Genomic DNA, 15,794 nt, shown 5'->3' on the forward strand with positions numbered 1-15,794 from the left:
TGTAGATCTCAATGCAGGGCTGCTAATTTGCCTTTCCCAGGTGATGCTAATGCTGCTGGTTTGAGAACCTCTGACCCCTTGCAATTAACAGGATTCCTCTTTTTTAAAAAAATCAACTAAGAAAATAGACATCCAAATTTGGCCTTCAGCACTGGTAAGGAAACCGTGTCCTAATTTGGTAGATAAAGAATTGGTAAAGATAAAGAATTATAATAAAGCTTTTTTCCTGAAATCTGACAAACGTCGTATCAAAGGAACCATAAGCTATTTGGGTTTTCATTTATATTAGGGACAACTCTAGTTGAATAAAGCAAACAGAAGAACCCTGTCATAATCCCCGTGGAATATGTGACACTAATTTCTATCATTACTCTAATTTATAATGAAGATTTTTTAAGAGCCTTTTGAAAGCTTATTTCCTCAAAGTCCAAGATCTTTGGACCTGGCCAGAATTTTTGTTTTTCTTCGTCTATCTCTAAAAAAGAAATAGTTTCTGTTTTCTAACCCTTTAAAAGAGTCACCTAGAGTCAGACATCCTGGAATGTGAAGTCAAGTGGGCCTTAGAAAGCATCACTACGAACAAAGCTAGTGGAGGTGATGGAATTCCAATTGAGCTATTTCAAATCCTGAATGATGATACTGTGAAAGTGTTGCACTCAATATGCCAGCAAATTTGGAAAACTCAGCAGTAACCACAGGACTGGAAAAGGTCAGTTTTCATTCGAATCCCAAAGAAAGGCAATGCCAAAGAATGTTCAAACTACCGCACAATTGCACTCATCTCACATGCTAGTAAAGTGGTGCTCAAAATTCTCCAAGCCAGGCTTCAGCAATATGTGAACCGTGAACTTCCAGATGTTCAAACTAGTTTTAGAAAAGGCAGAGGAACCAGAGATCAAATTGCCAACATCCGCTGGATCATCAAAAAAGCAAGAGAGTTCCAGAAAAACATCTACTTCTGCTTTATTGACTATGCCAAAGCCTTTGACTGTGTGGATCACAATAAACTGTGGAAAATTCTGAAAGAGATGGGCATATCAGCCCACCTGACCTGCCTCTTGAGAAACCTATATGCAGATCAGTCAGGAAGCAACAGTTAGAACTGGACATGGAACAACAGACTGGTTCCAAACAGGAAAAGGAGTACGTCAAGGCTGTATATTGTCACCCTGCTTATTTAACTTATATGCAGAGTACATCATGAGAAACGCTGGGCTGGAAGAAGCACAAGCTGGAATCAAGATTGCCGGGAGAAATATCAATCACCTCAGATATGCAGAATACACCACCCTTATGGCAGGAAAGTGAAGAGGAACTACAAAGCCTCTTGATGAAAATGAAAGAGGAGAGTGAAAAAGTTGGCTTAAAGCTCAGCATTCAGAAAACGAAGATCATGGCATCTGGTCCCATCACTTCATGGGAAATAGATGGGGAAACAGTGAAAACAGTGTCAGACTTTATTTTGGGGGGCTCCAAAATCACTGCAGATGGTGACTGCAGCCATGAAATTAAAAGACCTTGCTCCTTGGAAGGAAAGTTATGACCAACCTAGATAGCATATTGAAAAGCAGAGACATTACTTTGCCAACAAAGGTCCATCTAGTCAAGGCTATGGTTTTTCCTGTGGACATGTATGGATGTAAGAGTTGGACTGTGAAGAAAGCTGAGCGCCAAAGAATTGATGCTTTTGAACTGTGGTGTTGGAGAAGACTCTTGAGAGTCCCTTGGACTGTGAGGAGATCCAACCAGTCCATTCTGAAGGATATCAGTCCTGGGATTTCTTTGGAAGGAATTATGCTAAAGCTGAAACTCCAGTACTTTGGCCACCTCATGCGAAGGATTGACTCATTGGAAAAGACTCTGATGCTGGGAGGGATGGGGGCAGGAGGAAAAGGAGACAACAGAGGATGAGATGGCTGGATGGCATCACTGACTCCATGGACGGGAGTCTGAGTGAACTCCGGGAGTTGGTGATGGACAGGGAGGCCTGGCGTGCTGCGATTCATGGAGTTGCAAAGAGTTGGACACGACTGAGCAACTGAACTGAACTGAAAAGAGACGTTTGTTTTTTCCTAGGATTCTCAGTCTTTTGTCTTCAACAGTACTGCCTTATAAGTGACTGAAGAATGTCCCACTCTTACTGTTTTGTTACAGATGAAATTTTTGACATAGATGTCAAGTATTTTTGGTTTTTTTTGGCTTTTCTTTTGAACTTTTTATTTTGTGTTGTGGTGTAGCCAGTTAACAATGTTGTGATAACTTGAGGTGAACAGTGAAGAAACTCAGCCACACATACACATGTATCTATTCTCATGTTGGGTTTCTCTCATAGCTCAGTTGGTGAAGAATCTGCCTGCAGTGCAGAAGACCTGGGTTCGATCCCTGGATTAGGAAGATCCCCTGGAGCAGGAAATGGCAAACCACTCCAGTATTCTTACCTGGAGAATACCATGGACAGAGGAGCTTGGTAGCCTACGGTCCGTGGGGTTGCAGGAGTCGGACACGACTTAGCAACTGAACTACTACTGTTCTCACGTCAAGTTTCAACCCACTGTGTTGTTGTTTGTTGTTGTTTAGTCACTAAGTCATGTCTGACTCTTGTGGGTTGCTTTTGTTTAATGTTAAATGAACTTGACTCCGTTTCCTTTGCATCTTGATTCTGTGGGTCTACTGCGTGGCCCTTCAACTGCACTGCTTTATTCCTCTTTTATCTTTTGACTGCCGTGTTTTCTCCACTGTGCTTTCTCAGAACTTTAAGTCTCACTTGTTTTCCACCTTCTTTGAGATATAACTGACATATAACATTGTGTAAATTTAAGATGTACAAAGTGTTGATTTGATCATTTATATATTGCAAAATGATTACTACAGTAGGGTTAGTTAACACCTGCATTCCATCACATAATTATCATTTCTTTTTTGTGGTGAGAATATTTAAGATCTACTCTCTTAGCCTGTTTCAAGTATATATTAATAATATTCTGTTGTTAACCATAATCACCATACCATACGCTAGACCTCCAGAACTTAGTCATCTTATATGCCCTTTGATCAACATTTTTCCACTTTCCCATCATCCCACCTGACCACTTCCTCTGTTGCTCTGAGTTCAGCTTTATAACATTCCACATATAAATGATATATAGTCTTTCCCTGTCTATGAGTCGCTGCTAGTGCTACTGCTAAGTCACTTCATTCATGTCCGACTCTGTGCGATCCCATAGATGGCAGCCCACCAGGCTCCCCTATCCCTGGGATTCTCCAGGCAAGAACACTGGAGTGGGTTGCCATTTCCTTCTCCAATGCATGAAAGTGAAAAGTGAAAGTGAAGTTGCTCAGTCGTGTCCGACTCCCAGCGACCCCATGGACTGCAGCCTACCAGGCCCCTCCACCCATGGGATTTTCCAGGCAGGAGTACTGGAGTGGGGTGCCATTGCCTTCTCCGCCATGAGTCTCTACAGAAGACTATTTCAGTGTTTTCTATTGGAGCTAGTTCTTTTTACAGATCTAATAGGTCAATTCTTAACTCCTGTAGGTGATTCCCATCTAAATGATAACCTTCAAGTTGTTGACTAGTCACACACACACAAATGTATGTGTTCAGTTTGGTCTAAAGCTGCATTTGAGATCTTCAAAAACACCTAAATGGTAGCTTTCTCTACAGTTTTGTAGTTTTTCCATATATCTGATACCTTTGCCAATTTTGCATGGTCAGACTAATGGCAAGGATTTGTCTGATTACTTTGTGAAGTAATACAGCAGTATTGTACTTGTCTTCGTTTTCTTTTTTCTTTGGAAAGGAAAGTTTATTTTGGATGCCAGCAACTGGGGAGGAGGGCAGACTCCTACCCAAAAGCCAACTGCCTTGCCTCAACCCACCACCAACAAAACAAAAAATCATGGGCAAGCGCTCTTATAGATGGAGGGGGGAGGGGCTACATGTAGAAACAGTACAGTCAGCTCTAACAGTGATCTTGAAAAATTGGTCATGCAGATGCTGGTTTGACCAGTGTCATCTTGATTGTTTTAAGTATAGTTAATCTTCAGTTCCAATGTCAGTTTGTTTCCTTATCTTTGAGGCCAGTTCTCGTAATAGTGGCATCTTCTGTCATGGCCACAGTCTGGACATCGTGTAGTTAACCTCCTCCACCTGTTGGGGGTTTCAGTATCTTTACAAGACAACTCACAGGATATGGCTTGGAATACTATTAGCCTTTGTGAAGATACTAAAAGTCCTTGACTATGCTTAATGACTACACTATTCTTATTTGGCCTCCTTTGACTGTTTTCCTTTCTTTTTGCATTTTCATAATTCTCTGGTAAAGCTTATTCTTCGGCTAATGTTTTTCCTCTAAAGACAGGTGGAGGATGTGCTAAGGCAGGACCATAGCCTTCTGCTCTGCTTGACATTCTTGAAGCACAGCCTCTGCCATTAATACCTTTAAAAATATGTCTTCATTTTTTGAAGAAGAAGAAATAGAAGTTATTACTTTAGCCTTCCCTGTATATCAGAAAATACTCCTCTGAATATTTTTCGACTATCACTCTTCAAAAACGAGTGTTTGAGTCACTGACCACAGCAAAGTTTAGTTTTGTATTCCAAGTACCTTGTGAAACTTGACATGTAGTTCATAGGCGTTTAATAAATATTTGTTGAATAAATGACTTGACATCTCTAAAAGGTCAAAATTATAGTACAGGTTCCTTTTTGAATGCTCATAATTTAGGAAGTTTAAGCTATGTTGAAGTGTGTATCTGTGTGTGTGTGTCTATGTGTGTAATTATTTTTAAAAACATTCACATAGTACAAGAGTGACCACAGTTCACAAGATGAATTATGTTTTGTAGTGTTATTATTTATGCTCATATTTTAAAGAGGAAATGCCTCCTGAATTATTTCAGTTGATATTTTCAAAAGTCTTCTAATAAGAAAAGTATTGCGTTATGTGACATTTTGTATTCTGGTCTGATTATTGTTAATACAAGACATTTCATTGAATTATTTATGGTACTATAAGAATATAACACTGATCTATTAAAAACAGTAGTGTTGTCCTGAAGTAGGATATATGAATATATTTTTAAATCTCTTCATTTAAATGAAAAATGTTTAATGCTTGATGCTTTCAATCAAGTTAGTATAATCCAGGGATTGGCAAACTATAGACATGCTCATTCATTTACACTTTGTCTATGGCTGCTTTGACCCTACAGCTAGAGTTAATGAGTAAGTGAAGGAGCAAATGCCCTCTGACCAGAAATTCCACATTCAAATATTTAACCTGAGGAAATAATCATGCATACAGATACGTATGTACAGGGATGTTTATTCACTACTGTTGGCAACATCTAGACAGTGGAAACCTAAGTGTCAGATGATATGGTACTTGTATCTAAGTTCTGACATATCCATACACCTGTATACAGAGATCTGTCCACTGATATAAAACAAAAGTCAACAACCTACAGCACAGATTCAGTCTGAGACTTGATTTGTACTACCAGAGTTAACAATGGTTTTACATTTTAAAAGATTATTTTTAAAAATCACGACATGAGATATGTGCCTGCCTGAAATGCTACCTGACACTCTACAGAAAATGTTTGCTGACCTCTGATGTTGAATGATGTATTTAATGTTGATTTAGTTGCTGAGGATGAATTTAAAACATTACAAAATAGTGTATATGGAAAGATGCCATTTCTCAAAAGAAATGCAATCAATTCCATTTAGAAGAGAGATAGTTAAGATGTTAAGAATAATTGTGTTTGGGTGGATAGGAATGTGGTTATTCAGTCACTAAGTCGTGTCCAACTCTTTGCAGATAGGGTTAATGGGGCTCTATTTTTTGTTTGTCTAATTTTATGATTTTTCAATAGTGAGAATAGTTTTATTGCATAATAAGAAAATTAAAATTTTTAGTTTTGGCATGGGAAAAAGAATAGGAAAAAAATTCTCTTGAGTTCTAGAATGCAACTGTATATGTCTCTATTTTGTAGACAAGGAAACTGAGGTTAAAAGAAATTAATCACCTTGCTTAGAGGGACACAAGCATAAGACAAAAATAGCACTGCTTCCAAATTTTGTACCTTTTGATAACTTAAAATGTTCATCAATCAACTGACATGAAATTATGAACTCTGTGCCCATAGGTACTGTGGAGGTATCCATGTATAATAAATAAAGGCAGGTCATGCAGAAATCAAAAAACGCCCGATTAATGGGAATAGATGCACAACCAGATAGGTTTACATTTGCTTAGATAAAATGAAAAAGGAGTGGCTTCCATTTTGCACTTTTTTTTAAACAAAAAGCAAAACAAAATCTATGGAGATATGGGTGTTTAGTTTACTTTGTAAACTTGCAAACTATTACTCCTAAATAATATACTAATTAATTCTTTTTCATACCAGTAGAGTTAGTAGTTCAAATGTAGTCATCTGACAAAGAGGGCATGTTTCCTGAAATTCACACCCCACACCATAAGAAGAGATGTTTGACTTATCCTTAAGCCCTACTACAGACAGCTGTTTACAAAAATTAGTCTGCAACTTAGGGGAAAGCAGACAGTTACTGTTGCAGGCTGTTGTAGTGAGAAGTCTTCATTGTAATTAATGGATATCTAATAACAAAAGAAACAGTAGTGTTATAGAAAGCAGACATAAAAGCTCAGCAGTTTTTTGGACCATTTAGTATGTGGACAAAAAGTCTAATATGCTTCCATTTTCCTGAAGGAACCAGTGTCTTATAGCAAAGAACAATGATAATGGTTAACTATTATGCCCTTTAAAAAGCACTTATGCATTTAATCATATTTAATCATCTTGTGATTTGCAAGAATGATCCCTTACTCACATACTTAGAAACTAAGGCAGAGAGGGGGTTAAGTGAGTTCTCGAAATCAGGGGTCCCCAACCTCTGGGATCTAATGCCTGATGATTTGAAGTGGAGCTGATGTAATAATAATAGAAATAAAGTGCATGATAAACGTAATGTGGCTTGAATTATGCTGAAACCACCCTCCTCCTCTCCCTTCTCACAGTCTGTGGAAAAATTTTCTTCCATGAAACCAGTCCCTGGTGCCAAAAAGGTTAAGGACTGCTGCTCAAGATCATACAACTCAGTCAGCTGATGACCAAGAATTAGATCTTCTAGCCCCAACTCATGTGATGCTGATGCTGAGTCATCAAGACAGGATTTGTGTAATTGCACTAAATCAAAAGAGCAGATAAACATGTTTATAAAACTGAGACAAAAAGGTTAAACTATGAATATTTCAATACTCTTAGAAGTAAGATTCAGTATCTGGAGAAACTCACTAGCAGAGAATGCCTCATAACTCAAAAATGCCAGGAAATCACAATGTATTTACTTGGATGAGGCTCTCATTTTCTTTCTCTTTTCTTTCTTTGAAGCAAAGGTTTCTAAGCCTGGATTCTGTATATTTCAAGTGATTTGTGAGGTTTACCTATAAACATAATAGTAAACCAAACAGTTCCTCTTTTAACACTATGATATCACATGTTAACAACCTCTGTGTGATGGTTCACACAAATTCTTTTAGAAATAATAACCAGAATAGGGTTCATGTTTTCATAATTTCCTTCTTGATGCAAATAGTCCAGAAACTATTTGACATGCTTACCTAATATTAAATAATATTAAATACACAATAAACTGTGTATTTTCAAAACATTTTGTTGGCAACTTGCCCATTTTTTAAACTTAAATTGAGTTGGAAAGATCAGCTCAGAAATCTATCTTTAAGCCCTGTGTAATGGCTCAGACTGTTATACTGTTATTTATAACAGTTCCTGGGCCAGTGCTTTAGGAGTTAGAACATCTAGATAACACAATCTGTTGTACACCTCACAATAATTCTAAGTGTGAGAACTATCTAGCCATTGATTTTCTTCTCCTTTACTGTGCATTTTTAACTTTCATAGTGAATGTATGTTAGAACATATACCTTTTGATTATCACTCTATTTTCCTCTTTCCCAGTCCCTGCTACATTTATCTCTACAACACATGTATACTTTCTTCTTGAGAAAACATTATTTTAAAAGGACCCTAATTACTTCTCAAGGTCTTTCCTTCAGACAGACATTGTAATGTTTCTTAATGTTGTCACTTAATGTATCTTTGCCCTTACAACTAAGAAAAGCTCCCAGGGAGAACCACCGCCTTTCTCCCTGCCACGTCTCAGAACCCTGATGACTGAGAAGTCCTTCCACTTGTAAATGGGAGGAACCAAGACCAGAAGTGTTGGGACTTTCTTGACCCAACTGATGTGCTCTTTTAACCAGCGCTTTAACTTCTGTCCCTGACAGTTAAGGTCATTAGCCTGCCTTCTTTCATCTGTTTCTGTCTTATCATGTTCTAGACCCTGTTAATCTTCGTCTCTAGTCAGCCTCCTTCCTCTCCCCTTCTGCTGTGTCTCCTGTCCTCCACGATATTAACCCAGAGTGTGCACAAATATGTACATACCAACCCCCAAATGAATACGCATCTGCACCCACAGAAGTGCCATCTTCAGTCTTACTCTCCCCCATGACCTAACTCAGTCTCTTTTTTATTCCCCTGCTGCTGCTGCTGCTGCTGCTGCTAAGTCGCTTCAGTCGTGTCCGACTCTGTGTGACCCCATAAACGGCAGCCCACCAGGCTCTGCCGTCCCCGGGATTCTCCAGGCGAGAACACTGGAGTGGGTTGCCATTTCCTTCTCCAATGCATGAAAGTGAAAAGTGAAAGTGAAGTCTCTCATCACTGAGTTTATTCTCTACTTCTATGTTGGTTCATACGGTTGTTTTCTGGTGTATATTTTATGTTTATCTAGTTTTATATAACTGACTTGCCTTTCTGGATATAAGTTTCTTGGAATCAGGGATCTTATTTTTTCTTGTGTATCTCCCTTATCGCCCTTACCACACTGAGAAGCATGTAGTAAGTTCTTCTTAAGTCTTAAACCCACTTCCTGTGGAGCAGAAAAGTACCTTAGAAAGTGTCTTATCTAGTGCCCGCATTTTACAAGGAAAAAAAAAAAAAACTAGAGAATTGAAATGACGCATCGTTACTGTGACAGAACAGGTAAGTAGTAAGCCCTGAGCTAGAACTCAGGCCCTGTTTAGTGTGTCTGCTACCAGGCCACCTTGACTGTGGCTTATGCTCAAGAAAAATACAGGACTACTTCTATGAGTAAGGTGGCATTGGTTTCTGCCAACATGGATGCTAGTGATGTCTACCTTGAACAATACCCTGAAGTTCTTCCCAATATTTCTCCCCATTTTTCATCTTGCTCTCTCAACTTTGTAAAATCTTCCATGCTAAAGAATGAGATTGAACCTTCAGGAAAAAATCAGTATCAGGATGCAATTTTGTTAATTCATTTATTAACATTTATTTCATTTTGACAAGGGGATAGTATAAAAGCAAACTTAAAAGTTTCACTAGCTGTTAATTATTTCATAAGGATAATGATCTTTTAAAAGCTGACTCAGCTGGTAAAGAATCCACCTGCAATGTGGGAGACCTGTGCTCTATCCCTAGGTTGGGAAGATCCCTGGAGAAGGGAACGGCTACCCACTCCAGTATTCTGGCCTGGAGAATTCCATGGACTGTACAGTCGCAGAGAGTCGGACATGACTAAGCGACTTTCACTTGCAAGTCTAAAATGCCTGTTCAGTAAGAGCATTCTATGGCTAGATTTTTTTTAATTTATCAGAAAATTTTTCTTTTCACTCAAACTTTGTGCTTTAGAAAGTCAAGTCTAAGATAGAGTTATTCTTTTTTGTTTTAACCCGTGATTATAACCTGTTAAAACCTGTGGTTCTTCTTTATTATAACCTGTGATTACTGGTAGGTTAGTATGCATATCCTTGTTATTTTCAGTAAACAAGTTGGGAAGATGTTAGTGCTTTAATTGTTCAGAAGAATGAAAAAGTAAAGAATACTTTCTTCATCTAATGGCCTACAGGCTAAAAATTGAATTGTACTGAATCACAAGGAAGAAAGAACAGTTGATAACAATTTTAATCTAATTAAATTTATAAATTTTAAAAATGAAGTTCAAAGTACAGTTTGACAAATACAACAAATAATTTGTTTAATTTAGAAAAACTTCAGTTTAGTGTTTTGCTTAATTGTAGAGAGAATGCAAAGATTAGAAAGAGGCAATGAAAGATGTGTACACACTTACACATAAGGGACTCACAGGGGCGATCCCCCCAGATCAGAAGAATTACATGTATCTGGGATGGCATGAAACTGGCATTCACTTGGCTGCAGTTCTCACCAAACCATCCCACTTTGGAGCATTTAATTAGGGGAATGGGGCCTCTCTGAACCTCAGTTTCCTCATCTGTAAGCCAAGATTATGTAACTAGATGACCTTTGATGTCCCTTTTAGCTCTAAATTTCTCCTGGATTAACTATTTTTATACCTTTATTCAAATATTTAAACCTTTCCATGTTCCACTCTAAATTGAAAAGCCAGAGTAGCTCAATACAGTAGCTTATTGGTTGAGTGATTAAATTTGGCCCATATTATATGTGTTAATCAACTCAGCTAATGATATGTGGGTTATTTCAGTTATTTTAAGCCAAAGATATTTATGAGATCAGCGGCATCTTGTGCTGAAAGCTTTATGTAGCAAAAATGAGTAATAGGTAAACTCTGCTTGTACTAATGGGGAATTAGTGTTTGATCTTTTAACAGTGAAGTTTTCAGCAGGAGCGTTTAAAGAAAGGCTTTTATATTAATTGTACATCTCAAATCAAAGCATGTCTGAACTGAAACTGGTTCTTTCTAGAGCTGTCTGGTGTTATTCATTTCTTCTTTCCTTATTTGCTCTGGTGTGTAAATATCCTTGTGCAGTTCTTCAGGGATCTGCAAACTAGAAAGGCAAAGAAAGCCATACATCTTGTTTACAGCCTGTCTAATCCTATCTGTAAGGGTAAAGTAAAAAGATAAATGTTTTTATTTGATAGATTCTGAAATCTGAAGTTTTCTAGCAATAAGACTGTGATGATGTTATTTAAGTATAATGAAAATATACAATTTGGATGTAGTTATTTTGAAATTCTTAACTTTAGACCATAAATGTTTTTATTTAAATCTATTTGTTAGTTACATGCTTGAAAGATTATTTCAGAAGCTATTTCATAATATTTTACCACCCTTCTAGTAAATTTTATTAGTTTTGAATTTTTTTGATGTGAATGTAACCAGAGTTTCTATAATGCAGAATCTTTTTGAAGATTCCTTTTGGGTCATTAGATATCTGCCTGTTTCAAGCTAATTGCTGAAAGTTACCCAAGGCCATATTTAGTTTTAATGGTCATTTTTTTTTAAAAAGAGTATGTCTTTTATTATCAGCACAGATTACATTTTATTACCTGTCATTTTTCATCTTTGCCTCTTAACTTTATAAAATCCACCCTACCCAATGTAAGTACCAACAAACCAAGACAGACTAAGAATTGGGTGGCACATTAATATTTTCTATCTTTATTAAAAAATTATGATAGTTTTGCCTTTTTGCCAGTCTCATTTTAATACTAGCTTTGTGACTTCTGATGCTAGTTTTTTCAGGAATAAGTCAAAACTAGAAGTTACCAACCCCGCTCTCCAATTTCGGGAAACTGAGATGAAAATGGTTAAGTGGCAGGCCCAGGCCTTCTACTGAACCATAGTAAAACCCGTCCTGGACCTAGTGCTGGCCTGGGTCCAGCACACCCTCCATCATGCCTGCCCCCTGGGAAGAGACACTGAAGTACCATTTAGTGTGCTTTCTGTGGTCTTTACTCTTGAGCACATTAACTAAAATGTGCTAGTTAAAACTGCCGTTTACAGCAAAAGAGACACTGATGTATAGAATAGTCTTATGGACTCTGTGGGAGAGGAAGAGGGTGGGAAGATTTGGGAGAATGGCATTGAAACATGTAAAATATCATGTATGAAACGAGATGCCAGTCCAGGTTCGATGCACGATACTGGATGCTTGGGGCTGGTGCACTGGGACGACCCAGAGGGATGGTAGGGGGAGGGAGGAGGGAGGAGGGTTCAGGATGGGGAACACATGTATACCTGTGGTGGATTCATTTTGATATTTGGCAAAACTAATACAATTATGTGAAGTTTAAAAATAAAATTAAAAAAAAAAAACTGCTGTTTACGATGATTTGTGACATTGCTCCTTCATTCTTTTAACAGTATTAACTTTGTAAGCTAAATTGGAATTTTATTAGTCACCATTTTGGGTAGAAAGATATTCTCTTTGAGAATCTGGATTCCTCCTCCAAGTAACTAACCTCTTCATGTCTCAAGAGGAGGTAACAAATCAAACGTTAAGAATTGGAATTAATTTAGGCTCACATATGATTTCATTTAAAGTATCAGTAGGTTAATTAATGTTTTCATCCGAAAACTATTTTGTAATTGTGCCCAACATAGAGACTGCAGAGTACTTGGTATAATTACTTGCAGACATTGAAGATGATAGAAATTCATGGAATAGGACAGACACTGTGCAGACACTAGAATATTAGTGGTTTCTCATTAGAGTGCTCCAGATATATTTAATATTTGATTGATTCTTTCCTTTATTAAATGAACATTCATTGAGGACCAGCCACTTTGCTGGATACTAGGTGTATATGTACAGCAAAGAGGAACAAGACAAAAGTCCTGCCCTCATGACGTTTACATCTAGTGGGGTTGTCAGTCAACCAACCAGCAAGCAGATAAGATAATTAGAGTGTGATAGTGGGATGGAAATAAGGTGATATGATAAATGATGAGGATGGCCAGCTTTATGTGGGGTTTTTAAGAAAGACTTCTCTTAAAAGGGGACTTTCAAGCAGATTCCTGAAGTTAAGGATGAAACAGGTATGCAAAGAGCTGGGAAACGGGCATCACTGCCAGGGAAAACAGCAAAGTCAAAAACCTTGGAATGGGGAAGGTTGCTGTTTCCTTCCTGTATATTAGCTAAGATTATAAATGCCTTCCCACCTACTACTCATAGGAATACTGTGGCGATATCAATAAATTTAATACAAAGTGAGCAAATTTGGGTTGGATATGTATAATAGGTAGTGAAGGAGAAACGGAGATTTTTTTTCTCTACTTTTGAAGAAGAAAAGTACTTGAGGATATAAGAGAGTAACACAGGAAAACAGAGATCTGGATCTTGGCTTCTGTAATCAAATGCTGCACTGGGTGATGCCAATTGTCAAGTAGAAGTTCACTGAAGGTGTTAATAAATACCTTGGCCTGGAGAATGGGTGAGTTTGGATTAGCCAACTGGAGACAGCACTGCGTGTTTTAGGATGAGAAAACCGTGTAAATAAATATATTAAACTGGCATGATACATGCATACGGAAGATAGTTACGCAAGAGGATGAGAGTAACTGACCTCATTATGGAATCGTTTCACAATATCTACATGTATCAAATAATCGTGTTACATCTTAAACTTAACACAACGTTGTATGTCAATTATATCTCACTAGATCTGAAGGAAAAAAAAAATTTTTTTTAAAGATACTAAGGTAGACTGAACTTGAATGAGTACTTGAGACCCTGAAGACTCAAGCTGGAGCCAGGATGGCCTTTGTAAAAACGGAAGATAATAGATGGTCGGATTCATAGAGGTCAGTAGATTAGCCAGTATGTTAGTTTTTGACTTGACGTTTTACACAACAGAGGGAATCATGATGGTTTCTTGAATAAGAAAATCACATGATAAAAAGAAAAACATGGTAAAATAGATAGAGGCTAATGTCGATAGGAAGGGAAATCCTGGAGAATGGGAGCCTAGGTAGGAAGACCTTCTTTGCTGCCATGCCCCTGGTAATGAAGATATGGACTGTGTTCACATCACGGAAAGGGAATGAGCCATAGATGAGATGTTTCTGGGAACTTCGATGTTGATGTTTAATAACCGAAGGGTGATGAAAGTCAGAATGTGTGCTCTCTCATGCCCCAGGGACTGGCTGAACAGTAGTGTCAGTGATGGAACTAGGGAAGTTGGCCTTGGACATGGCCATCCCCATTTTATAGAGGAGGAAGTTTGGGCATAGGTAGATTAAGCAGTTTGCCCAAGATTACCCAATTTGAAGGAGAACTGAGATTCCAACGCAGGCATTGTGTTTTCAAAGCCTGAGCCCTCAACTCCCGAGCCATATGGCTATAATATCCATGATGGTGTTTTAATTACAAGTCTGACTTCCAGTCTTATGTAAGTTTCTTGTAAAGGAGTTAATTAATTAACAGTTTTAAAAGTTGGGTGGAAACTAGAAAGTTGGCAGATGGCTGGGCAGTGATTGGATAATTCCTTACAGCAGAAGAGAACTTGGAATGCTCTAGACTAAGAGACTGGAAAGAAAGAATATACCTTTTGGCTTATTTTCTTTCTCTTCTTCTTCCATTCACTATCAGCTGTTAAAACAGTAAATTGTCTACTTCAAAGAGTTATAATAATATTTTATGGGGAAAATGATATCTCTGTTTCTTTAGTGCCTTATATACCACAAATGTCTTTGTCCTCATTTGTATTCCAGGAATGCTAGTTTATCTAGATTGACTGTCAGCCAAATTCTTACATTAAAACTCATTATTTTCTCAACTTTCATGACAGAGTAGGAGTTAGTTTCCAAAAGAGTAGGGTTTCAGAAGCAGCATCAATATTGGTATCACTGGATTCTTCTCAGTCCAGAAGCCCCAGTGCCTAGACTTCTCTGTGGGGGGCTTAGGTCTTGCAGCAGGAGTTCCAAGGACTGGAACCCTTGCCTCTGGAGAAGCCACAAGAGGCTTCTTTGACCATGGCTTTAATGAACCCCTTCTCAGGCTGGAAGAGGACTTTGCTCATTGTCCATGCTTTTCAGGGTTCCCGTAGCTTTTCTCACATCTCTCTCGTTTGAGGAAGAGACAGGAAGAAATAGTAAGTTCCCAGCCCACCACACTCAGTCATACAGCGTGGCAAGGAGAAGGGACAAGGCATCCGCTAGTGGCCACAGCTCGAGCAGGGAACGCTGTAGCGGTCCTTCCTTCAGTGAATAAATTGGTGCTTTTCTTTGGATCTAAAACTGTGACTGGATGTCGTTTAATCTTCCTAAAGCACAGTTCTGATCAAGTGAACTGGCTGCTCGAAACTTTCAATATTTTTCCATTTTAATGGAGTAAGATTCTTAGCCTTATATTTATGACCCTTTGTGATTTGGGCCCATGCTGTGCATACCAGACCTCATTTACCAGTATCCCCTCTTGCTTTGGACAGGGAAGCTGACCTGGTCCATTTCTTCTGCAGCCCCGCACTTGCCTGCATCAGTGCTTAACACTGATGCCTTCACAGTGCTCCCTCTCCTTCTCAGCCTGCCTCTGGAATTATGAACCCCCCATTACATGCTGCATACAATCCTCATCTAAATGCCGTGCAGCCTTGCTGAACTCATCGGAACTCTTAGATGACTTTATGTCAGGCTCTCATTTTATCTGTGTGTCAGATATCTATGTTCATACATTGCCTTCTTTACTAAATTCTGGGCAGAATTTGTACCTATTTTAACTTTGTCTTTTCCGTATCACCTGCACTTAACCATAAGAGGAAGTTAAAACTGCAGAGGGATAAGAGGACTTACAGATTACTTGTAAGATAATATATCTTTTTACAACTTCCCCCTTCTCTGTGCCCTAGTAAATAAGTGAAACCAGAACAGGACCAGAACTTGTGATTTTCAGGCCAAGACTTAACCGGCAGCAGCAGTTCTCCCCTGGGCATGCACATTGGAATCACTT

At 38.3% G+C, this 15,794-nt stretch overlaps 1 protein-coding gene across 1 annotated transcript in view; it reads left to right on the plus strand.

Moving 5' to 3' along the window:
• Positions 1–15,794, plus strand: part of MAN1A1 (mannosidase alpha class 1A member 1) — a 173,135-nt gene that overhangs the window by 84,068 nt on the left and 73,273 nt on the right. The window lies entirely within an intron of this gene.

The sequence above is a fragment of the Bos indicus genome, chromosome 9 (genome assembly GCF_029378745.1).
Source record: "Bos indicus isolate NIAB-ARS_2022 breed Sahiwal x Tharparkar chromosome 9, NIAB-ARS_B.indTharparkar_mat_pri_1.0, whole genome shotgun sequence".
Taxonomy (NCBI): domain Eukaryota; kingdom Metazoa; phylum Chordata; class Mammalia; order Artiodactyla; family Bovidae; genus Bos; species Bos indicus.